This window comes from Chlamydotis macqueenii, chromosome 10, assembly GCF_036417535.1.
Source record: "Chlamydotis macqueenii isolate bChlMac1 chromosome 10, bChlMac1.mat, whole genome shotgun sequence".
NCBI classification, from domain to species: domain Eukaryota; kingdom Metazoa; phylum Chordata; class Aves; order Otidiformes; family Otididae; genus Chlamydotis; species Chlamydotis macqueenii.
This window is the reverse complement of record NC_141565.1, coordinates 21126216-21151283: the sequence shown is the minus strand read 5'-3', so window position 1 is coordinate 21151283 and position 25068 is coordinate 21126216. Positions and strand designations below refer to the sequence as shown.

The 25068-nt window shown below is 45.0% G+C and overlaps 1 long non-coding RNA gene across 1 annotated transcript; it reads left to right on the top strand.

Annotated features, from left to right (window-relative positions):
* Nucleotides 1–13530: 13530 nt before the first annotated feature.
* Nucleotides 13531–22554, top strand: LOC147599569 (uncharacterized). Its single transcript, XR_015259561.1, has 4 exons — nucleotides 13531–14313; nucleotides 14391–14886; nucleotides 17225–17368; nucleotides 22418–22554. It is a non-coding gene; the product is annotated as an uncharacterized LOC147599569 (long non-coding RNA).
* The last annotated feature ends 2514 nt before the right edge of the window (nucleotides 22555–25068 follow it).

Here is a 25068-nt window from a genome sequence, read left to right as displayed (position 1 = left end):
CCCCAAAACTAAAGAAAACAGTTGTGGTATGACAGGAATCTGAATATAAGTTAAAGTAAATGCAACTTCTTGTGTACAACCAAGATAAATCTCCACATTTTTATAATAAATGTTACTTTATGGCAATCACCATATGCTACCTCTAGTCCTGTTTCGAGTATAAATCATAACAAGTGTGTACCTTAAAATGCTTTATTGTCTTTTTATGGCCACATATGGCTGCTATTCCTTCCATTTGTGATTAATTTTTTTAATGGTTCCCCCTAGAACCTAAAAAATAATTAAAACTAATGAATACTCTGCAGTGACAGTAAAGGAATGAGCATGTTGCCTCCATTCTCACTTTCCAGATCTGATCAAAAGCAAGCGTCGAGCTGTGAAGTGGTGACACTGACATTTTGTACTGAGCTTCCGACCACCTCCTGAGACCAAACGATGACTTTGGGGAAGATAATGAAATTAGAGTTTGCATTGTTTCACAGGAATAGTGCTGAGAGGATAGAATTAAAATTAGTTGAAGTCACAGTGTTTATTTCTTAGCAGAGTCTTTTTTCAGAAATTAACCTCAGACAGTCCTGCCCCGTCGGAGCATCTCCAGTGCCACAACTAATGTGAGCCTGGACTCACAATCCAGAGCTGTGACTCAAAGCAAGAACGCTGCCTCGTAAACGTGGTTTTATCTGCCCTCCAAAACTGTGTGGGTTTGATTTATTTTATTTACTTTTTTTTTTTTTCCTCCAGTACGCTTGGGTTTTGAGCTTATGCATGTGTTTTGCATGGAAGCACAGCTGGCTTTTAGCATTTCTTAAAAACCTCTAAAATACACTTCTCAAAACTAATATTTATCTGTAAAGGATGTAATTAAAGTGGAGTGGGAGGGGGAGGGTGTTGCTGTGCATATATCTGCCACTCTCCTGCAGCTCACAGTGGCTTTGAAATGAAACTTAAGGGGAATAATTGACAACAAAGTGCTAGACAGAGGTTAAAGTGTCATTACCGCAGGAGGAAACCTTCAAACATCCCAGTTGGTGGGGGACTGGCCAGGGCTGCGGCCGGTGGGCATGGGTGAAAAGCAAGCTCCCCAGGCAGCCTTGACCTACCTTCGTTCATTTGTATATCTGCCTGCACGTGAGCACGTGGGGGCTTGAATTTATCCTGAGTTTTGCATGTCTGTTGCGCAGGACATGAGCGACATTGGCTTCCCCAAACTATCTCCTCCTCCTCCTTCTTCACGCTGGAGCAGACCTGCAGCGCCGACCTTTCTGTCCCACTTCTTGGCCAGTTGCATCAATAAATACAGTTTTTCTACTAGAAAAGGTTTAATTACAAGAATAAGGAAATAATGGCTAATAAGAAAGTATCATCATCTGCGTAACTGATGGGGGAATAAGTAAGTTAAACAGCATTCAAGAAGTCAGTAGTAGAGCTGTGGTATTGAATCCCTCTTCTGAATTCCAGTTGGACACATTAAGCTTGATACCGTTGCTTACTCTTTTATGCCTCATGTTGATTCATTTCTGATTATAAGAGTTGTAACTATTTAACTCAACCTGCTTTACAAGCAAGGTAAAACCAGAGCTTTAGGGAAGTGCTTTTCCATTTCCAAAAGTATTTGCTAATTGATTCCAAAGGGAGAACCAGTAATAGTTAAAAACCAGAAATGGGTAAGGAAAAAAAAGGTTGTTGAGGTCAACGTCAAGATACTGCCAGGTGATCAAATCTTACTGTCCTGACTCCTTTTTAAAAAAAACACTTTGACCATAAATTTGCCATTTTCTGTATTAGGTTCTCTGGGAGCTTCCCCTCGTACAGCGATACAATATCATGAGTTAAAGTGAACCAAATCTAAACTGTTGTGGCACGTAAAAACAGCAAACAAAGGCAGGCAGCTTTTTTCCCTAAGCCCCTGAGATTTATTCTGACAGTTTGCAACTAGATGAAATGGATAATGGAAGTCCCTTGTCACAATAACTCAGTTTAAATGTATTGTCAGATTAATAGACTCAGTTATCCACTCTTCCAAGGAGAAAAATGACTTGTGGTTTCAAATCATGCCGTCGCTCATGGCATCCGATCAAATTAACCAAACGGGCCAAATCTGGGCTCCCAGCAGAAGCGAGGCATTTTATGCATTGTGTCATCAAAAAAAAAAGAGTTTATTTCATTATTTTTAATGCTGGCCAAATGATTTCCAATTGCCACAGCAACATCTGTCAGTGACTGCGCAGCTGATCGTGGCACGACGCCCCGGTACGGAGCCATTCTGCGTGGCCCCGCCGGCTTGGCCGTGGCTTCCAGAGGTGTCAGGAGATGGAGGTGATGGCGGACCATGCACATCCCCATCCCCGCATGCAGGGAGGTCGGTCCTGCGCGTTCTCACCCCATCTCGTTGCGGTGCGTGGCCCTCAGCTGAGCCGAGTGCCCAGGCAAAGGCGCGGAGTCAGCTAATTGAGCTGCTGCTTAACCAGGGTGATGGAACCCGCTCCTAAAGGGACTGCGGGGCTGTATTTTCACTGCCTCAGATGGATACGGAGGAGTGGGAGTTCATAGCTGGTGGAAACTTGGCTTGCTGACTTTCTGCAGAGTTTGTAAAGCATTCTGTAGGATTTAACCTGGCCGGCTCACAAAAATCCCTGCGGGAAAGCTCTCCCTGTCCTTCCAAATCCAGGGAGAAAGTGTGCTAGACCACGTCTGTTCGTACCTCTCTTGTCTTTTCGCTAAATCATCTCAGGAGATTATTTCACTCTCTTTTCAAGGTCACGACTTGGTTCAGCGTTACTCAAGACAGACACATAAGTTCTCACTGGGATGTGTCCGGGCAGGGCGTTCATGGGAATGAAGCTACAGCAAACCATTCAGGGAAAGGCCAAATTCAGGATAAACGAAGCAGCCCCTTTCTCCTGCTCTTGGCTGTGGTTTTTCAGCAGGGCAGGAATCGCTGAGCCGCGGGCGGACATCCTGGCTGCGGGAGCAGCAGTGATGCTGGTGGCTGGGGCTGCCCGGGCAGTGCCGTCCCCCAGTCCAGCTCCATCCCTGCACAGCGTGTGGGCTGCAGGCTGCTGCACATCTTTATGTGGGGCTGGCCGGGGTTTTTCAGGGGAGTTTTCATACTCTGGTTTGCATGTTGTCCAAAAAACAAATCCGACTTTGCAGTCCATCCATCTGTCGCAGGTGGTGCTGCGTTTAAGAAGCAGGGTTGTTTATTAACGCTCGTGGAGTGAATTATCCCGGTTTACGTCTGGAGAGCGGCAAATTGTTGGATTTAATAGCTCTAAGCTCCTCTGATCTGCAATCACTGTCTGCTGGGTTTTTTGATGTGACAAAGCATTGTGCGCAGTACTGCAAGGATCCTTCCTCAGCCTCTCCGGGGGAATCCTGCTGTCAGGCTGCAAATGTACGTTGTCTGAGATGTGTAATTTTGAAGTCTAAACCTCTGAGAGCTCACGACACTCTGAGGCAGCAGTTTACTTTCAAAGCCACCTCTCTGCCTGTACTTGCCACCACTTGTGATTTAGCGCTGCCGCTTGCATTTCCTCCACTGAAAGTCACAAGGTTTACTTCCTAAAAATCTCATCATCTTCCTTTAATTAGGCATTTTCACACAATGAACCATAGGGAAGTCAATGGAGAAGGTGTCATTATGCACCGCAGCCTGGTCCAGTGGATGCTGATTGATAAAGCTGGCAGATGGGTAGATCCTCGGCTTTGAAGACTGGATTTTCTTCTGAAACCATCAAATAAGACAGGCAGAAGAACTAAATGGCAGGGAAGATGTGCAGCGCAGCTCCTTCCCCACGTTACCAGAGGTTGCTCAGGTCAGTGAGGTTTCCACCTCAGCATTTCCTTCTCTGATTTTTTTCAAGTCTATTTTTACTGATGCCAGCTGCTGCTTGCCCCTAAACATGGCTTCATTTAAGTGATTGTCCCTGAGAGGAGGAAATGATATCCAGCTCGGTGCCTGAGCCTGAAGTCAAAGTCAGTCAGCTTATCTCCGTTGCACTAGTTGTCTATAAACCACTTCATACAGAAGGGTGAGGAGACACAACTTCATAAACAGAAGTTCATAAGGGGTAATGGTTTTAAACTAAAAGAGAGCAGATTCAGACTGGACATAAGGAAGAAATGTTTTACGCTGAGGGTGGTGGAGCACTGTCCCAGGTTGCCCAGAGAGGCGGTGGATGCCCCATCCCTGGAAACATCCCCAGGTTGGACGGGGCTCTGAGCAACCTGATCTGGTTGGAGATGTCACTGCTTCTTGCAGGGGAGTTGAACTGGGTGGGTTTTAACGGTCCCTTCCCACCCAAACCTTTCTGTGATTCTATTAAAATAATGGGATTTTTAACCAGCTTAGCCTTTGTTCTTGCAATTTTACATTTCCTGTTTCCCATCCTAGCTGTTGTGCAGGGCCTCCTCTTTCTTCTGCTTTCCATGAAGCCTCTATCTTCCATTTCATTTTGTCTTGTCTTTGCACATCTCCATCTTCCATTTTCTTTAAGAATGTAGATACTGTTCCACTATTTTGGATTTTTTTCCCCACAAAGCTACCAGAGTTGTTACGGAGATTGGGTCTGTGATCTGAATTCCTATGTGAAATTCTACACGTATTGGTTTAAGAAAGCTCTTGAAGAGCAGGTGGTCAACAGCAGGTTTGCGTTGAGCGCTGTCCCACACCAGGCTGTTGCAAAAATGTTTTGTCCTCTGAAACATGTAGGTTAACATGGCGTTTCTGTAAAACCTTCCCTAGAACCGTTGATTCCCAGGAATGCCTGGAAGGGTTCTCCACGTGGGTGCGTGGAACCCATGGCACAAACAGTGATGGAGATGTTTGTGCAACCCTCTCTTGAGCAGCAAAATTGCTGAGCATAGCATATCCCGGAAGCACATGGGAGCTCTTTTCTTTTAAACTGTAACAGTGAAATAAGAAAAAAAGCCCAGTGAAGCAGAAGCTTCTGCATTTTTATTTTTGCTCTTAACATGTAAAAATAGAAGCACCTGCTGCCTGCTGGGCTCGTTAAATGTCTTTATTTTCATAAATCACCACGGTAGAATTTGAATTATTTACTCGGTAAACTTGAGGCTACATTAATTTCCATTCTCCCATTTTTTGTAACCAGTTTTTTGTGCATTACCTTTGGAGCCGTTTCCCACTCACCTTTTGTTCAGTGCGCGCTTTGGCTTCCCGCGCAGTCCCCTCGGTGACTGCAGGGGTTTCGTGAACTTCAAAAGCTGCCTGAAATGTCAGCCACACGCAGCCTTTCTGCAGCCGCTAAATTATGGATCAGAATACAGCAGATCAAACCATTCAGAATTATTCACTTGTTGGGCTTTGCTTGGTGAAGCAATAAAAATCTCTGCATTTCTTCTTTGGCAATATGTGGGGTGGTTGTTTTACGTGCTCCAGAGTAACGTTATCGGGCTATGTGGGTGTGTGTGTAATTTTTTTTTTTTTTTTCAGTGAGGCACTTCAATCAAAGCTTCATTCTACTGTAAACCCAATTAGCTTCTGTCTGCCAAGTCAGCTTGACTGTCTGCAAGAATGTATGGAAGGCTATGAATAATTGCTAAACTCGGTTTTCTTTCTATCTAAGAAATGCCACGAGGCTTTTGTTACCACTAGATAAACCCTCTGCGCTTGTCTCTGAGGTTCCAGCTGAAGACACTCGTTCAAAAGTCATAAATGTGTTTGAATAGTATTCCGTGTGTGAAGAGGCTGGGTAAAAAGCGAGTGCTTTCTTTGCTTTGGAGCAGAGGGTTGCTGAACCCAGAGCCTGGGCTCCTCCAAACGCTCAGGGGTTTTGCCATTCGCAAAGTGGGAGCAGGACTGAGAATTAATATCGCCATATTGCACGTGGCTGCAGGATAGGGCCGTTACTGGAGGAGAACACTAGCAGGGCTGTCTCCTGTGTCATACAAGAGGAAAAGTTAGAAAATGAAATGCTCCAACAATACGCGTGGAAAATGGGTCACCTACTTTGTGCGAGGAAGCGCGCAGGGTGCTCTCACTGTATTTTACTGTGCCACGTGGCAGTTTCTAGCCATTTGGATGTGGTTTCGCAGCCGGGACGATATCATGTGAGAACGTCGGGCTGTGCTGGCGTACGGGGTGCTGGTTACTCGACACCCCTGGCTGGGGTGGGGGACAGCCAGCGGGCCGGGCTGTTAGGGGTGACATCGGAGGTGTCTGTGGGACTCAGCTGCACAAGCCACCCAAACTCATCCCATCCCTAAGGTGTGCGCTGTAGATCCTCTTGCTTTTGGCCAGTTAGTGAGTGTAGGATGTATTTCCTCAGGTAAGAGAGGTTGGCCATGCTGATATACTCGATTGGTTTAGATAGAACATGACTTGTCCATCTGCGATGGCTTCTCCCTTAAGAATTTACTTGCCTTTCCACTGTGCATGCATAATATCCCTATTTTTTCCTCTCCATCTACAGGCCACCTAAAAAGTTGTCAGAGGGAGGTGGCGAGTCACCCATCTAACTTGAGTTGTGAGTCCCCTTCTCGTTTTTCCCACTGGATTGTGATTTCTGTTAGCATCCCTCAAGGATGATCATATTCCAGTGACACCTTAAAGACTCTCCAGCTGTTTTCTTTCAAAAAAATTTTTTTACATTTCTTTTCCTTCGAGTCTAAGATTCAAAAAGTGATACAACACTCTGTGTGATGGCCATTGGTGGTGAGCTGTGCGACAAGATTTCGATGCTTCAGGGAAAAGGTTGGCTGTTTTGCAAGATTTGAAAATGCTCAGATTTTTATTACTTAAGTGTTAAATGATGTGTATTTACACTGACACACACATATAGGCAGCATCTTTTTTCCAGATGTGGCATTATATAAAGACTCACAACATTATTCCATTTGTCTTTTGTAGTGTCCGCCAAATGTTTGCACTAAGATTGAAAAATTTAGATATGACAATATTTCCAGTGCTACAGAGGAAGATGTGATTTTGACTAATTTTATTACAGCAGGTATGTAAGTGAACGCCTGCTTGGACAACTCTTATCCAAGTTGCACAACGCAGGAGTGACAGCGTGATTCCCAGCAGCAGAAGTCAGTGCCACACTGGTTTGTCACGGCTCCAGCTTCCCTTTTCCTACACGAATGACGGCGTGTCTGTTGTCCCCTCTACGTAGTCATCTGTCAACAACGGCTTTCTCAATTTCTTCCAGTGTCTATGTGGGGGTGGCACGGAGGAGCAGGTGATACCTGAGAATAGAACATTATCAACAGGGGAAGGTTTCATTTTCTTCAAATAGAAACCATGTCTGAATAGCTGCAAGACTCAGACACTGTGAAATCTAGAGGGAAATTTTAGTCTTGGCTCTTTTTGTGGGATTATCTAAAAATCACACGTACGGCCCGTTTATTTTGGAAAATGTATTGACAGACTGATGACTGCTGCTCCTATATCTGGGTGTGAACAACAATATAGAGCCCAAGAAGACTCGGTGGTCCTCTAGTGACTCTTCCAAGCAATGTAAAGCACCATACAGTGTATAGGAAAAGGGGGACAGCCCTCAACACTAGCCATGAGAGGAATTTCAGTCGATGGAGGACTTGTCCCAGGCAGCTCCTAGTAGTTGTTTGTTGCGGTTAGGGAATGAAACTTACAGGTTAATGTGATGAGCAGTAGTTCAGCATCATGATTCGGTGGGATCCTGCCAGTGCTGGAGGGCAGGACCACAGCGATGTTTGTGCTGTCAGTCCTTGGAGCCTCACTTCTTGCCAGGCAGACCTCCTCACTTCTTTTTTTTTTTTTTTGCTCTTCAGAGCTTCCGCTCTGTTTGTGTTGGTCCTTGGTCCTGGTGGCATCTAAGTAGGTATGATTTACCTGGGACGAAAATTGTCAAAGGACTGTGTTGGGGGGTCCAGAAAAATGGTCATGCTGCTGCTTCTCTAGTTCATTAGTAATTGTTTTGGTACATTCATTACGTTATCACAAACTGTACTTTGTCCTGGGAGAGTATGCCGTTGACTAAACTGTCAATGGTAGTGCATAGTTAGAGAGCTCCTTCTCCATCTGGACTGCCACAAGTCCATGGGACCGGACGGGCTCCATCCTAGGGTGCTAAGGGAGTTGGTGGGGGTGATTGCCGAGCCGCTCTCGGCCATCTACCAGCGGTCCTGGTTATCTGGGGAGGTCCCGGAGGACTGGAGGCTTGCCGATGTGACTCCCATCTACAAGAAGGGCCGTAAGGAGGATCCGGGGAACTACAGGCCTGTCAGCCTGACCTCAGTACCTGGGAAAGTTATGGAGCAAATCATCTTGGGTGAGATCACTCGGCATATGAGTGGCATCCAGGGGATCAGGCCCAGCCAGCACGGGTTCACGAAAGGCAGGTCATGCTTGACCAACCTCATTTCCTTTTATGACTGGGTGACCAGACTGGTGGATGAAGGAAAGGCTGTTGATGTGGTCTACCTGGACTTCAGCAAGGCCTTTGACACGGTCTCTCACAGTATTCTCCTAGGGAAACTGGCTGCCTGTGGACTGGATAGGTATACCCTTCTTTGGATAAAGAATTGGCTAGGGGGCCGTGCCCAGCGGGTGGTGGTTAATGGAGTCAAGTCCAGCTGGCAGCCTGTTACAAGTGGTGTCCCCCAGGGGTCGGTACTTGGGCCCATCTTGTTCAATATCTTTACTGATGACCTAGACGAGGGGATTGAGTGTACCCTCAGTAAGTTTGCAGATGACACCAAGTTGGGTGGCGGTGTTGATCTGCCTGAGGGTAGGGAGGCCCTTCAGAGGGATCTGGATAGGCTGGATCGCTGGGCTGAGCTGAATGGCATGAGGTTCAACAAGGCCAAGTGTCGGGTCCTGCACTTTGGCCACAATAACCCCATGCAGCGCTATAGGCTCGGAGCTGAGTGGCTGGAGGACTGTGAAGAGGAAAGGGACCTGGGGGTGTTGGTTGATGCTCAGCTGAACATGAGCCGACAGTGTGCCCAGGTGGCCAAGAGGGCCAACGGCATCCTGGCCTGCATTAGAAATAGTGTGGCCAGCAGGAGCAGGGAGGTAATCATCCCCCTGTATTTGGCACTGGTGAGGCCGCACCTTGAGTATTGTGTTCAGTTTTGGGCCCCTCACTACAAGAAAGACATTGAAGCCCTGGAACGTGTCCAGAGAAGGGCAACAAAGCTGGTGAGGGGTCTGGAGCACAAGTCTTATGAGGAGCGGCTGAGAGAGTTGGGATTGTTTAGTCTGAAGAAGAGGAGGCTCAGGGGAGACCTCATTGCACTCTATAGCTTCCTGAAGGCAGGTTGTGATGAACAGGGGTTTGGCCTCTTCTCCCAGGCAACAAGCAGGACCCGAGGAAATGGCCACAAGTTGTACCAGAGGAGGTTTAGATTGGACTTGAGGAAAAACTTTTTCTCTCAAAGAGTGGTAAGGCACTGGAACGGCCTGCCCAGGGAGGTGGTGGAGTCTCCGTCCCTGGCAGTGTTCAAGAGGCGGCTTGATGAGAAGCTACAGGATATGGTTTAGTAGCTGTGGCAGCAATGGTAGTGGGAAGACGGTTGGACTAGATGATCTTATAGGTCCCATCCAACCATGTGATTCTATGATTCTATGATAAAAAACAGCTGAGAAAGTAGGGATCATTTCAGTAGCTGTTAATGAACTACAGCCCTGCTTAGCTGATAGAGTCTTCAGAGAAAGGAAAGATAAAGAGATTTTGTCTTTTTTCAAGTAATATTACTATTATTGATTAGGTGCAAGAGAAGTTTTACTCCCATTTATTTTAATTTCTGGCCAATTACGGAGTCTCTGGGCGCAAACTCCATGCATCTCAGCTGAGGTCCTCAGGGCACGCAGCCAGGGCTGGCTGCTCAGACCTATGGGAAACCCAGGAGCGGGGCTCCAGCTCCTCCAGCGCGTTCTTCAGGCCTTTTACTTATCTCCTCTTCACATGCCACTGCCTGGAATGAGTTTTTATGACTTTTTGCCTATTAAAAAGGTACTAGGAGCCTAACTCGGGTTGGGCTTTGTGGTGGGAATTGGTGGGACGCACGTCTCGGCAGAATTGAGCACGCTTCTCTTAGCGTTTCGTACCTAAGGAGAGGTCTGGAATTGAAGAACATGTGGAAGCTATTTCAGAAGATTTATATATATGTAGATATATATATATAGTGCTTTAAATGCAATTAGGGAGATTCAACTAAAGGTTTTACATTAGCTCGTTAAAGCATGGCAGCTGTACCTGATCCTCTTGGCAAGGGACCACAGTTTGCTAAATGAGGAGAGATCACACAGCTGCCCTGCTCCCGGCCACGTCTTGGGCTGTGGTGTTCTGGGGTGGGAGGGTGGCAGACAGGCTCCTGCAAGGAATCCCAAAAATCTCCTCGGATGGATTTAGCAGCGCGATATTTTATATAATCAATATATAGATTATTGTTGTTGTTTCTAGTCCAGCAAACGACTCAAGCAGCGGGAGCGCAGCACGTGCAGCCGTGGATTTGTGTGGAGGAATTCTGGCAGCTGGGCTGACAACTGTACCCAAAGAATGAAGTGTGGGATTTTTAATTTCGTTGGAGTGTTGAAGCATGTGCTGCAGTTTTTGGATGTGTTAGAATTGATACGGAGGTACTCTGCAGCATGCAAAACCTGTGTGTGCTGCTCCCGGCTTTGTCCGCGGCGTCCATTGTCCTCCTGGGAGGCAGAGCTTGGGTGGCACTGCAGAAATGGGAACATGGAGACAGCCTGGAGCTCTTGGAGTGTCTTTGGGACTGCGGCAGTGGTACCGGGGTGGCTGGATGGGGCAGTTGGTTCTGCGGGAACCCCGAGTTGTGGGAGAGCCCAGTTCAGCAGAGCCGCTGGAAGATCCCATGGGAATGCTACGGCCTGGCCCTGCCAGTCCTCAGGGCCATCTGAGCGGAACGGAGACGCGTTGGCCACTCCTCGCTTTTGATGGCTCAGCTCTGCTCAGCTGCAGCTTAGAGCCAATTAATTTTATGAATCCTATTTGTAGCTCATGTTCCTCCTTATATAATCCTCATTTGTTTCAAATGAGCTGAGAGTGTGCCCCTGAGATTCTAAACATACCTCTTTATTAAAGTTTAAACAGGAATTGTTACCTACAGAACCTAAACTTAGCACTAATGTATGAAATGAGATGAAGAGGATGTGTTAGATAACACGGCACTGTAAAGAGAGGGGGAGCGGGTGACTGTGTCGTGTTACGAACATCGGCATTAATGATCTATCGTATTTATTTCTCCAGTAAGCAGAAGTAGATTAAAAACAAAAATGCAGGAGTTAATTGGGTGATTGCACAGCCATCGGTCTTCGCTTTTGTTCTCCGCTCCCCGGGAAGCCATGCGCTGCCGGAGCGACAGTTGTGAATAACAGGGCGCCGCTGGAGCAGCGTCTTTCTTACCAGCTGCATCAAACCCGGGGAGTGAAAACAATTTTAATGAAGCCTCATCCCATTTGGGTCTTGGGGAGCAAGCAGCCCGACTGGGGACACAAGCCTGGCTGCATGGACCTGTCACCTCCTCGCTGGCCTCCCTCTGTCCTCGGAAGGGGCTTGGAGAGCAGTTTTATAGCTGATAAAGGCAACTGGGAATCGTGTGTTAGCGCTGCTTTGCTGCACGACACATGTCCGACGCTGCTGAGGTCGCTGGGTGCCCGAGTCGGGACATCGATCTCGCCTGCCAGCTCCGAGATTCCTTTCGCAGGCTTGTGGCTCGTTTTCCAAGGATATTCCTGTTCAGCCCAAAGTGGGAGAGAAACCAGATAGTTTAAGGTATTGAAGATTTTAATGAGCCAAACCGAAAAATGTTCAGCTTTTCTAATAAGCACATGGTTAAAGAGCACGCGGAGGAGAGGAAGGCAGCAGCGACCTCGCAGCTCAGGAAACAGCGGCTTTTGCTGCCGTCGTGACCATGGCATACCTCTCTGAAATCAACAAAAGTCAATCCTGCCTCAGAGCGATCGATTGCTTTGAGACCGCGGCAGAATTTTTCTCCAAAATGTGAATTCAATGAGAGTCTTACAAATTATGAAAGCCCTAGATGTGAGGCACATGAATTTTCAAGCATATTTTCTCAGCTGTTGTGGGAGCAAGGAAGAGAAGTGGAGAAGATCAGTGGTTATCTGTGGGGCCTGCAGTGGAGTTTCTGTACCTGGAGAAGCAGTGCTGCTTAATTCCTGTCCCATCATGGAGTCTCTGGGTGCAAACTCCATAGCGTGGAGGTGCTGGGCCTCCTCCAGGCACAGGAACAGGGGGAAGGGACTTTTTTGGGGGAAGTTTTTGGAGATCTACTTTAGCAAGGTGTTTTCTGCCCTTCCTCTACCTCACTTTAAAGCTGGCTGGATGTGTGTGGAAGGCAAATTCCCTACTCCCACAAGCAGCTCTCCCTGCAAAACTTGTTAAGGTGAATTCAGTTGCAAGAGTGTGTAGGAGAAAAGATTTGTTTTTCCTTTGAGGAATGTTAGGATATTTGTCAGCTCCTCTCCATTAGAAACCTAACACATTCGGAGGTAAAGATGAAAAGTGAAAACCCATTAAGATCAGATGAAAGGATGGAAATTGTCATTCAGGTAACCCAGCTCCCTTAACACTGTCACCATGGAGATCCCCGAACATCTTCTGCTCCTTGCATGCCAAGTGCCCAGAAACGCCGGTTTGGTAATTGGCATCGTATTTCTCTGGGTACGTTGTGCTCATCTGTGGAATAATCCTCACCAGGTCCTGAATGGTTTCGGATAACTAGCGGTAACATATTGAATCAGACGATTCGGTGTTGATTTCCAGTCCGAGGACCGTTTGATGTGTTTCCATAGAACTGTGTGATCGATGAATCAAGTAGCATAACGTTCTGCTGTGGCTTGCTCTATGCTCCTTGTACTTTCACATTTCTAACTTGGAAAAATATCTTTGCATGGCAGTACCTGCTCAGAAGGCTGTGTGAACCCAGCCTTAACTTTTTTTTTTTTTTTGGTAGGTTGGTGCATGTGGGCTCAAACATACTTTACACAATAAATATGATTAGACGTAGCCTTTTAGATTGTCTTTATAATCTGCCTTCAATGCATTAGGTAGCTGTCTTTGAGGAGTTCAGCTGGTGCATTTCCACCTCTTCCCACCCAGCCTGTTCCAGGGTTGCCAGCAGAGAGGTGTCACGCTTGTGGCTGTACCTTTAAATGAAATCAAAATTTGTCTTTCATCCTCTTGTGTCCCTAAAACAAGCCAGTCCTACTGTCATTATTAGCATTGTCATTAAGACCAGTTTGGATACAAATCAAGACAAAGACGCAGTGACTTCATCAAAGCAACGCAAATCCAGATAAAGTTTCTAATTCAACTTCTATGCTTTGAAATAAATCCTCAGAGCATCAATTACTGTATCTGTTGTAAAGCAATTACTATCAGCCTCCATTGTGCCCCTTTACACGTATAATTTAATTATTATTTTTGCTTTAAAAAGTAGGATAAGGAATTTTACAGTTCCTCAAGAAGAACTAAAGCAGACAACAACAACAACAAAAAATTCTGTAAAAGCAGAAATTGCTTTCTTTCGTAATCAGGTTGATTAGACTCATGTATAATCACACACAGCAGGTGGGAAGATTAACATTTCACTAATTCCTAGTGGTCATTACTGCAAGGAAATTTAATCTGCGGAGTTCACAAGGATTGGAGTTGCATGCTGGTAAAGCTCATTTAAAAGACAGAGCAAAACCAACACAACTTTATATTCTGGAACCCAGTTTTACTCAAAACTGGTTTGGCCTGCAGGCAATGTGCGTACACCCAGTATCTTCTCCTTAATTGAAAAATAGATTTGTATTGATCAGGACCACTTAACAAGCACATTCAGAACCGGTGCCTGTTCTCGGTTACTTTGGTGGGGAATACTGGCAGACCCGCACTGGGTTAAGCTGGTTGATAAGATAATTTATTATTTTTTTTTTAGAGCAAATCTATTTTTTTCTATGTGGGGGCTGTGTTAGTACACAGCACTAATAGATTCATTTATCATATTTGGATCAATTCAGAATAATTCTGCTGAAGTTGAACAAGTTTTTCATTTTTTATATGAAAACAAAACATGACATAATTATTACGATCAGATTCTGCTTCACTAACCAGGATATGGGGTTTTTTCATTCAAAAGTAAAAAAAAAACAGTTGAAAAAAAAGCCCAGCAACTCCTGATGTGAAAGTTGTGGTCATCTGCCACTCCTGCACCTATACCTCTAACCTCTGGACTTCTTTCTTCTAGTATCCACCAGCAGCAGACTTTCCATTAACATTTGGTGGCACAGCTCAGGGTAGTGTGGAGCGCTTGAAGGAATACTGGATGTGGGTAAGTGGGGGCGACTACTCCACTTTTTCACTTGTGCGGGGTCTAGCTGAGATTTAGCTGTGTTTTCTGTCTCCCAGGAGGAAGAGTGAAAAGGAAGGCAGTGATAAGTCTAAAATTGACAGCGTTACTGAATGGGAGGTGGAAGCAGACCCCAAGTTCAGTAGAATAAGCAACACGCTCCTCATTCACCTAGGACTGGCTCCTTGTGCTGCATTGCCTGGGAGATTCCAATGGTACAGACCCATCTGAAGTTGGAGTAGAAAGATGGGGAGAAGTTTAAATTGGGCATGTTGTAATCTGTATACTAGGACAAATCATAATGAGATATGGCTCTAGCACCACAAAACAGGTAGCCCATGGCCAAGTACCTCTCTTTTCAACATCGTCGCTAGCAGAAGTTGCTTCGAAGACATCTCCTAATAAAGCATCTCATCCCACTCATACCCACTGAAGAGCCTTTTGTGCATATCTCAGAGCATCGCCCGTGTGAGAAGCTGGGAGGTGGGACCTGCACCGAGTCCATGAAGCCGTGTTGCTGTTCCTGTGCTGCTGCAGAGGTCTTAGAGACAAGAGGTAAGGTCTCACCATGGGGCAGAGCTGGCTCGGCTCGATGGTCGTCCCTCCAGCGAGAGCCCGAGCTGCTGTTCTGCACGGAGGATCTCCTCTGGTCCTAGGGCTGCAGCGACTCTCCTGTTGACTTGGTTGGGCCCATTAAGTTCATTTTCTTACCTGGTGCTTTAAGGGTAAAATTACACTCCTTCAATCTGTGCAGTTAAAAGTATAGTTGAGCTAGATTGTTAAAAAATTATTAAAAGTGACCAGATGGCCCAGGAGCTGGATTTGGCTGAGTTAGAATACAGATAGCGAGGTATCCCTCCAAACGTAACAAGTGACCGCTGAGCGTATGCTTTATTAGAGTTTTATTGAACATCAGAGATTTTTACTGTGATAATCACGATGATGACTTTACAGTGATACAATGCTGGTGTCCTTTACCCACACAAAGCTTCAGTCAGTCTGGTGGGACTGGAGATGCTTTCTGGTTCCTTGCAGGCCCACGGACTTGCACAAAAATGTGGCTGAAGCTCAAACCGCTGGCCCAGACCCGCTGCTCTGCCAAAATTATGCTAAGGTCGGAATTGCTGAGGTTGTTATGAGGGTAAACAAAATAAAAATAAACTCCTGCTCTTGCAAGAGTTACCGCCACTTGACTTTCAAACTCTGGGTGCAGAATAACAGCCACAAAATATGCAGTGTGAATCAAAGCAAGTTAAGCACAGCTAAACTAGGTTAGTAGTGGTGTAGATGGGGGTTTAAAAATCAGGAACAGCTAAAAATATGACTGCGCTAAAAATATTAATGCTGCATTAGCCTGATAAAGGGACTGATTTTTGTAAGTCAGCCTTCACTCAGTGTCTGTCCCAACCCACGAGTGCAGCCTGCTCTTTGAAAAGATAGGTTGAGCATTCTGCTTTAGTTGTGGCCAAAATACTAAGTAATAAATTCAAATAATTGGATGAATGCACAGTACTTAATCCTCACAGCCATGCACAGTTTGAAAACGTTACTGGGATTTAAGCGACAGAGTTGCCAAGGAGAGGCAGGAGGTATGCCCCCGCGGCAGAATTTACATCCCCCCTACAATTAGGTAGCTTGAACCCACAACGAACGGTGGGGTGACCCACCCAGACTAATGGGGTGCGCTGACCCACCGCCGGGAAATGATTGCCCAGCTCCTGCCCTCCAACAGTCCGGCGTCCCGGCTCCGTGCCCACAGTTAGGTCATGTGGGCACTTGCCAGAGTGTCCCATCTTTGGGATAAGAAAAGATGGACAGGAGACTTGCGGGGCTCTGGGAGAACTTAAGGGATGAGTGAACAGGGAGGCATCAAAGATGCAAAGATAACAAAATTAACAAGTAAATGAAGAGGCGAGTTATAACATCAATATGCACAGTAATGAGCGACAATGAATCACCAGAGATCTGCTGCTTTAATGACCCTGTTGTAAAAGTGACAGCCCTGAGCTATTTCAGACCACGTATACTGAATTTTGGCTGATGCTTATCAGTTTATATGCAAGAAAATTTATAGCATCCAACCTAAATGAAACAGTGCTTTGGACAAGAAGGAATGGATTGCAGGTGCAAACAAGCATGAAATGAAAATCTGCTAATGAGTTTCCATTAGCAGCTAAATACATAATCGAATAATTTTTAGCCAACGTAGGGCGATGAGAAAATCAATTTATTCCTCATAAGTACTTCTATATGGATTGATGCTCTAGTACATCCAGAGCTGGTTTTGTTAAGTGAAAGCTGAGCTTCTGATTCAGTTAAAGCTGGGCTAATAGCAGCAGAACATGGGTTTACTTTTACTGAATAGGAATGGAATATATTTTCTTTGGAAACCCTAAATAACATGAGGCAAAATGAGACATTAGTTAATATGGAGTACTTCCATCTGAAAGCTAGAGACTAAAATATTTCCGAAAGATTGACTAGCACTGGCACATCTGAATTTACTTACCAATATCTATTAGCATTGTTCTTCATCTGCTCTTGAAGCAATGGTTTCCTCAATTTCCCTTCTTTTACCTTAAAGAGCCTCTAACCTGAGTTTTCTTTGCGTGGTGTTTTCCCACCTTATCGAACAATGGTAAATATTTCTGCTTCACCTATGGAAACCCTGATTTCAAGGCTCTCAGAGCCATATACATAAACAAAACAGCTTTGAAAAGCTGGTTGGAAAGTGTTGGTGAGGATTCTGCCGCAGAAGACACTTCGGTGTTAACGAGGCACTACTCCAGCACCATGTGCGAGAACGGCAAAAAAATGGCATGTTTCATGAATGAAATTTGTACCAAGAAACTGGCTAAGATGTACAGCACCAATAATCTAATGTTTCTTCCAGGCCAGATTCTTCACCTGTACTTCCAGCAAGGTACGTGTCCATGGACCTCATGGGGCTGCTCATGGAGGAAGCACTGTTCCCCAAAGCGGAGCTCAGCTGGGCAGAATTTGGCCTCCGCTGTCCAGTGGATTTAATTACGGAGAGGTATGTGGGTTTCTGCTGCATCCCCTCGGAAGCACAGCCTTGTGAGCCAAAAGCACTTGGTACTTTCCAGGGCAAGATACTGAAATCAAGAGGGATTTTAAACGGGATAGGTTTGGAAACTGACATTAATCGTAACGTTTTAAGGCTCAGTAGTTTATTGGTCAATGTATGCACAATGTTTACCAAACCAGAAGTCAAAGGAAGTAATGATAATGGAGAAGGAGAAAACCAAACACTTTTTAGCACCCTTTTTTTCAAGGAGAGATTCATTGTGATAACTCAGCCTTACTAAGTTTGAAAAACACTGATTGATGTGGTGGGGATCCTAGATCAGCAGTAGTTGTTTGATCGGGACAGATTTCAGTGGATGTTATTTCTCAGTGGATCTTGTATGCGGAAGCTGCAGCTTCTAATAAGCTGAAAACCAAATAGACTTGTTTGGACACACAATATTTCTAGCCAAGCTTTCAATAAATGCATGGCTGCATATAAATCTCCCATTTTAGCATGACAAATACATCCCCTCATAACAGAAACTTCGGCAAACTCTGAATGGAAATGTTCTGGCTGGTGGCAGTCCGAACGAGGAAGAGACTGGAGCACAATCAGCCTTAATAATTGAATTAAATGCCTCGTGTTTGGTGGCCAGCTCTTGCACGCTGGTAGCTCCTTGCTCCACAAACGGCCGTGTTGAATCCAATGGAGTGACAGCTTGTCTTCATCACGCTTTGCATTTGACACCATCCCGAAAGGATTTGTGAATTTGTCAAACTGAAATATAGCCCATTCGCTACTGAAGTCAGCTTCCTCCGGTGTTGAAAGCCCATAACTCTGCAAGACAACTGTGTGGAGTGGGCAGTGATGAACAACGCGCTGCGGAAACCGTGAAGGACAATGGGGCAGGTGCAGTGCAATGATCTACCTTGACATTTTGTAGGAATGTGGGAGTTTTTACAAGCCAGTTTCTGAAAAATACAACATGGCATCTCTCTTGTATGCAGAATTTCAAGTGTGGGTTTGTTCTGAAAGCAGAGCCTTTAGCTTTAGGCACCTGCCAGATCCGCGGGCTGTAAGGCAGGAGAAAAAAAATCCTCTTTTGACCCCCCCCCAAAAAGATATATGAGAAGTGAATAAATGCTATATTTCCAACACTAGAAGAGATTACTGCCTTTAGTCTGGATCATACCTCTGCCACAGAGTATGGCTTCATCAGAAAGTGGTGGTGGCAGCGAGAACGTGGGGTGTCCCGGTGGGCTGCTGCCTGTGGCCACGTGTCATCCACGTTATCCTTGTCCCTTCTTTGGCACTGCACCCTGCTTCGCCCACACAAAGATGCCCAAAGATGGATGGAGAATTAATTCTCAGATCCATGGAGGCTGCTATTCTCGGGCTCACACGCGGGATATTTCCTCCTGAATTACTGTAACTTTCTGCAGAACAAATGCCTGATTGAGAATATTGAGAAGACACATCTTTTTTTATGGTTTTTACCCGTTATTACTGTAGTAATGATGGCTTTCAGGGAACTGGAGATGGCTCTGTCAGAGGTGGTAATGGCAGTTCTGAGCTGTTGATTGCCTCCACATTGTGCCATTTCATCACATTTGATAGAGACATCTCCGTTCTGTGAAAGCCGTCGGTGATTCAGTGATAATACAAAAATCAGAGCGGATTCCAGGCACTTTCCGCGATGTTCCGAGATGTTCCTGTACCGTACAGAGTGAGATTATGTCTTTATGGAGATTCAATATAAAACACACTTGAGAATACCTCATTTTCCTAAGAAGCCGTTTGTCTCTGTGATTTTTTTTTTTTTTTTTTTTTTTTTTAACCAAAGTGAGACATGAATTACTGGACACTATTTGGATATGGCTGAAATTTTTGAGGCTCATTTGCCTCAATTTTTCTGAGAAAATGCCTGCATTTTGGACCCATTCCAATGGCACTTTTCCATTGACTCCGGTTGGTGTTGTATGAAAACTTAGCATGCTCTACGGCTGGCAAACGAGAAAACAAAGTTATTTCTGTGACTTTCTCCAGAACTGTGATTGCTGGAGTCATTTGGCAATACTCACAAGCTCTTCCCAAATGCACTTGCATGGACGCTGTGTGCAGACAAGCGATGACAGGCAAGGAACACAAGAAAGCCAAAATATTAGTTGGTTCCCAAGTAAGTTTTGTGAAAGCATTTGAAATGTCTGCACAGCCTATCTAGCCCCATCCTGAAGCGCCAGCTAATGCATGTCTGCCTTTCCATCTTCCTCTAAAACTCTAAATGAGAAACAAATAGAATTTTTGTAACCTCATATAGCCACTGCCATACCCCAGTGTACCAGCCAGCATCCTTTATCTCTCACCAGCTGGAAATCTCGCATTTTCATTGCCCTGCATCACCAGATGCATTCATCAAACATGACAAATGCCTCCAAAACACTAAATCACACCACTTGATCTCAATGGGCTACATAATCATTGTCATACTGACAATAAATTTGAAAATATCTGTGTTCCATACCCAAATACCTACAGCTCCTGCCAGGGCTGAGAAACTGCAGGAGGAAAACTGAATCTTAAATTAAGTTTAAGAGTTTTTCAGTCCATCAAAAATCTGATAAACTCATGAATTTTTGCGAGGCTTTCTGATTTATTTTTAGGAAAAAAAAAAAGTATTTTTTTTCCTACCCACAGGAATGATTCATGGTGTAAGAGACGTTTTGCAAGGATAAGGTTGTAGCTTAGTAAGCGCAAAAATGCAGAAGGGAAAAACGCTGGACTGCTCTCCTGGGGAGGTGCCAGTTTTGTGGCTCTGCCCATGCATTGCTCCCTGATGCTCCTGCGTCCCAGAGGACCCGCACCTGCCCCAGGGTGGCATCCTAAGGGATTAGCAATACCTTTACAGCTTCCAGGGGGAGGGAAATGCCGCAGAGCATCCTCCTCCTTGCTCTGTTTGATGGGACCCTGCACCCGAAAGGCAGTGGCAGGAAAACGCTGAAGTTGTCGCAGGTCAAACTTTGGTATCGCTTAAAAAAAAAGAAGAAGTTGGGCTGTGGACACATGAGCAAATAGCCCTAAGGATCCAATTTATCAACTGACCTGGGAGAACCACATCTTTTCTGCAGTGAAAGCCAGGCAACTCAAGGTAACTTGATAACCTTAATTAAAGAAATTCTCATTTTCTTTGGAGTTGGTTGAGGCTAGCAGAGCGGCACTACCTCAGATAACCTTATTTCATCCAGGAGCATGGTGATAGCCCACAGTGAAGTAAACTTTTTACTTCCAGGGAGCCAGCGCTCCACGGTAAGAGTTTAAACCGATGCTTTAAAACGAGTTCAGTAGAAGGTGCGTGAACGTAAACGTTTCCTCTTCAGTGTTTATAACCCAAACTCAGAAGCCTTGTGTTTGTATGTAGGATTACAACATGGACATGTAGGAAGTCTTTGTTTTAAGTGCACACGTGAACTTTGATTTTTTTAAAAGTAGATTTATATGCACATATGTGCGTACACAAAGACATTGTCTCAAAAGCAAATATACCATTTGCTGCTGTGCCGTTATACAGCATTTTCTCAGGCCTCTACTGAGGGCTGTTTATTGCATTTTTAATTTTAAGTTGGGTCAAAACCTGCCTGGGATTTTTCACTGTGTTTTTGCCACCCCGTTCCCCCTAAAGCTGAGCGCGTGATTTTGCTGTTAAAAAGATGCTGATTTTGCAAGAATGCAAAACCTGTGCTGACATCAGTGGGAGCTGTGTATCGGGAGCGATTAAAGACCAAAGCTGATGATATGACTGTGTGGTAATTAGCCTGGGATCTGGGAAACGAGTACTCTTTGCTCTGCAACTCTTCTTAAGGTGACCAAAAGCCCAGTCCTGCTGATCATCTGCACCGTGAACTTCTGGAGTCATCTCCCGGCAGCTGCCCAGTTTGACCTTGAAAGCCAGGATGGACGTCCAGAGAAGAGGGCAGGAATCCAGCCTGTCCTTGACTCTAAGCCTATGTACGGGGCGCGATGGGCCAGGCTCCGCCAGCAGCCACGGCCTCGGCCTCTCCCTGTAAAGAGTATTTTGGAAGAAGCAGAAAAATGCTTTGTGCTGTTGAAATATCAAAAATGACTTGGGACAGCAGAATGTAAATAACTGAATGACCAAATCGGCTTTCTCTGCCTGGAAGAGATCCATAACATCTTTTGAATGGCTCTGACCTCAGCTGGCCTGTACCTCCTGCCCTGCCCTGACACTGCTAGGCTCCCGGCACTGCCACATTTGTCCAAATGATGGCCTTTCGAAGAATAATGCCCCTCTACTCAAGGTTGGGAAGTGGCTGAATCAGCAAAAGCAGCGCTTGGAAGTTCTCCTGGGAGGCTGTGGTCTCAAGCACTGGTCAGGACCACATCCAGCTCAGCCCCTCAGAAATGCCAACACTGCAAACCACGCTGGTGAGATGTCAGGCTGTACTCTTACCCGTTAAAAACCCCACGGATAACCTCCCTTGCTGTAGAGTGAAATAGGAACCTGTATTTTTTGATTTCCACACGGAAACCCGTTAACCTCTGGATGCAAAGCTGCTTTCCACACCGGCAGGCATCCAAGCCAGATGCCGTTTTCAAGTGAACTTGTCATTAATGTGACTGTGTGTGTACAACAGGCAAGTCGTTAAAGAGAATATTTATTTTAAAAATTAATAATGCTAGTGGTCATTGAATTATGTGAAATGCTCGCACTTATTGCTTTGACTTTTTCCATGGGTATTCCCGTGTCACTGAAAGGAAGGGGTGGTCCTCTAATACTGGCTGAAGCACAATCCAAACCCCGCCACTGTTGATGCAATACAGCTTTTAACCTGAGCAAACCAGTCCAAAATTAATTTTATTCCTTTAAATTAAATGATTTTTTAATCAAAATAATTGATTAGCTATGGTTATAGTTTCACTCCTAAAAATACTTAAGGTCTCGCTGCCTCTGTTTTAGAAGTATTTATTTCAGCAGAGAGAAGTTGTTTTCAACGACTGATCAGAACTTTGTCATTTGTCTCTTCTTCCTGTCGCTGACAGAAGGAATCTGCTCTTCCCACCTCTGCAAAGGTCGCGGTCAGAGCATTCACAAAACACCCGGTTTCGCTTGAGGTTTTGCGCTTAGCGATGTACAAGGGGTTGAGAAGGACTGAGAAACGGGACACTATGTGTAGGACACTGCATCCATATGAAAATGTAAGCACTTGGCTTTTTTTTTTAATGAGCACTTGTCTTTTTTTTTAACGAAATGTAACATAAATAATGGCAGAAGAGATATGAAGGTGGTGTGGGCAGGATTTGGAGAGGGAGGAAAAAAACCCTCATTTTATCCAATCCAGCTCACCAGTCTCCTGTGGGTGGACTAATTTTAGAGATAATTGTTACATGATTTCCTGAATATAATCTATTGTTATCTGTGCCCTGCAAAATAAAGCCGTGCCTAATTCTGGATAACCACAGGGATGACTTCATAGTTACACTGAAATGAGAATGAGGGCTTGTTAACGATCGTTAAAGATCACATCACTTAATCCTGTGCTCTTGGTAGCTAAACCAAACAAGTCACGAGGGGGTACGGGCTCCTTCCAGCGTGGGCCGCAGCCTCCGTTAATTCTGGCGGCAGGGAGAGAGGAAGATGCCTCTGGTCACGCATCTCACCTTGGTGCCACGGTACCAGCCAAGTGTTTGAGATTTGTCAATTAGCACGGGCTAATTTGCTATTCTGCTTGTGTAACTAGTCTGCAACCTGGAGCAAAGGGTTGAAAGGCCAGGTCCTGCTGCTGCTGAGAGCGCTTCTGAAGTGCTAAGAGCCTCTGCCTCCCCGAACAGCAGATGTGCGACATGTTCTGAAGGCAGGTGGAAATCACTGGCCAGAAAATGCTCCAGCTCCAACGGGAGCTGCTGGGAGCTTGATGGGCTCAAGGTTAAAAAAAAAAAGACCGCTGTGGAAAAGTACCAACAACTCAGGAGGTGATGCTGCTGTTTTTCCTGCTTTCCAGTGTTTTTGTAGCTTCAGGTGTGATGCTGCACTTTACTGAAACCTTTGAGTTAAGTGATGGAGGGAGAGATGATTCGCCGTAAGGAGCGAACAATAGAATCATGTTATCTGTGGTTTCCAGTAGAAAAGACCGGGGAAGCAATCAGCTCTCCTTTCCTCTCCAAAAACAGGTCCTGGGAGCTCGTTAGACTGAAATAACATGATGAAGAGCTAAAGTTCACCTAACAAAGTAAAGCAAATTATTGTCAGCTTACTGGAAATGATTAATAGATTGAAATTAATTTTGTCAAATAGTTGTGAACAAAAACGAAAGAAAATTATAAGAAAAAAACCACAACTTTGAGAGATGTTTCTGACTTTCCTTTTCAAAATGGTGCTTTCATTTCACAGTTAGCTAAAAAAAAAAATGCAGTCCTGGAGGCTTTTAAGGACTGTAACACCTAACCAAGCTGATAAAAGCTACTAAGTCACCTTGAAATATGTTTTTCACCTTGAAATATGTTTTTCAAATGATTAGCCAATGAAACTTTTTGGAGGGAGTTAGTCAACCCAAAAATATATTTTATTGCCTTTTTCCTTTACTTGCTTTGGCTACAAAGTGAAAAAAATTTCTCATGATTTTGTAGAGACCATCAAACTGGTCCCACCTGCACCGCCAGTTCAGAATTTACTACCAACTTATTTAGCTTTATGGTGCTCAGATTCAACAGAAAGGTAAAACTCTTATGAGCTTTTTTTTTTTTAAATCCTGCTCCTTTTTTTTTTTTTTTTTTGAAGCCTAGGAGGCACATAAAATGCAATTCTCAGCAGGACGGTAATTGGGAGAAAAATGTAATAGATGGTCCACGTTTCTCTTTGAAGTTCCCATTGATCAGTGTTGCTGAGACTATTTTTCTAATCCATAACTCAGGAACATGAAGGAATTGTCACTTTATTCTTTGGGTGTATGTGGTTCACCTCCTAAGAAAACAGACTCTGGGCTCCTGAGTAGCCTTTAGTGAGGTTTTTCTTGGAAGATGGTATAAAATGGGGAAGAATCAGGACCCCAGTTGCAGTATTTTCTTGAATACAAATTTTCCTGATGTTAACCAAAACAGTAGTGGTTTTATGATTTCTTTTTTTTTTATGTCTGAATTTTGTGTAAGGAAAACTGCATCTGCTTCCTTCCACCCAAAGAATGTGCTTTCAGCCAGTCGAGCGTTAATTAGGAGACAATTACTCCACCTCCTGTCCACTGGAGAGGCAGCTTGTGTTGAAAAACCAAACCTTTCACAAAGAGGGAAAAAACAGCTGTCCAAACAATGTTTAAGAAAGAGATTTTTTTTTTAATGTTCACATTAGTTGAATCTATGTGTAATAACTTGTTTTCATAATGAAGCCAGTTAGCAGGATGATTTTTCACGCCCCTAATTGCCACAGCTATGATGGCAAACCTGCCAAAGGAGCTGTGGCCACGGCTGTGAAAAAGATCAGGGAGATACAGCCTGATGCTTAACCCGCACCGGGCGCATTTTGCACCATTGCACTTACAAGATGGACTCTTCAGACCCGCTTTTTCCGGCGCACCTTGGCAGCTTTGCACGCGGTGGCTGGAAGGTACGGAGACTGGAAGCACTGCTTGAACTGGAACTAGCAGAGCTGCTCGGAGCAACCAAAGCACCCAGGCTGTGCCACGCTGAAGACACCAGCTCGG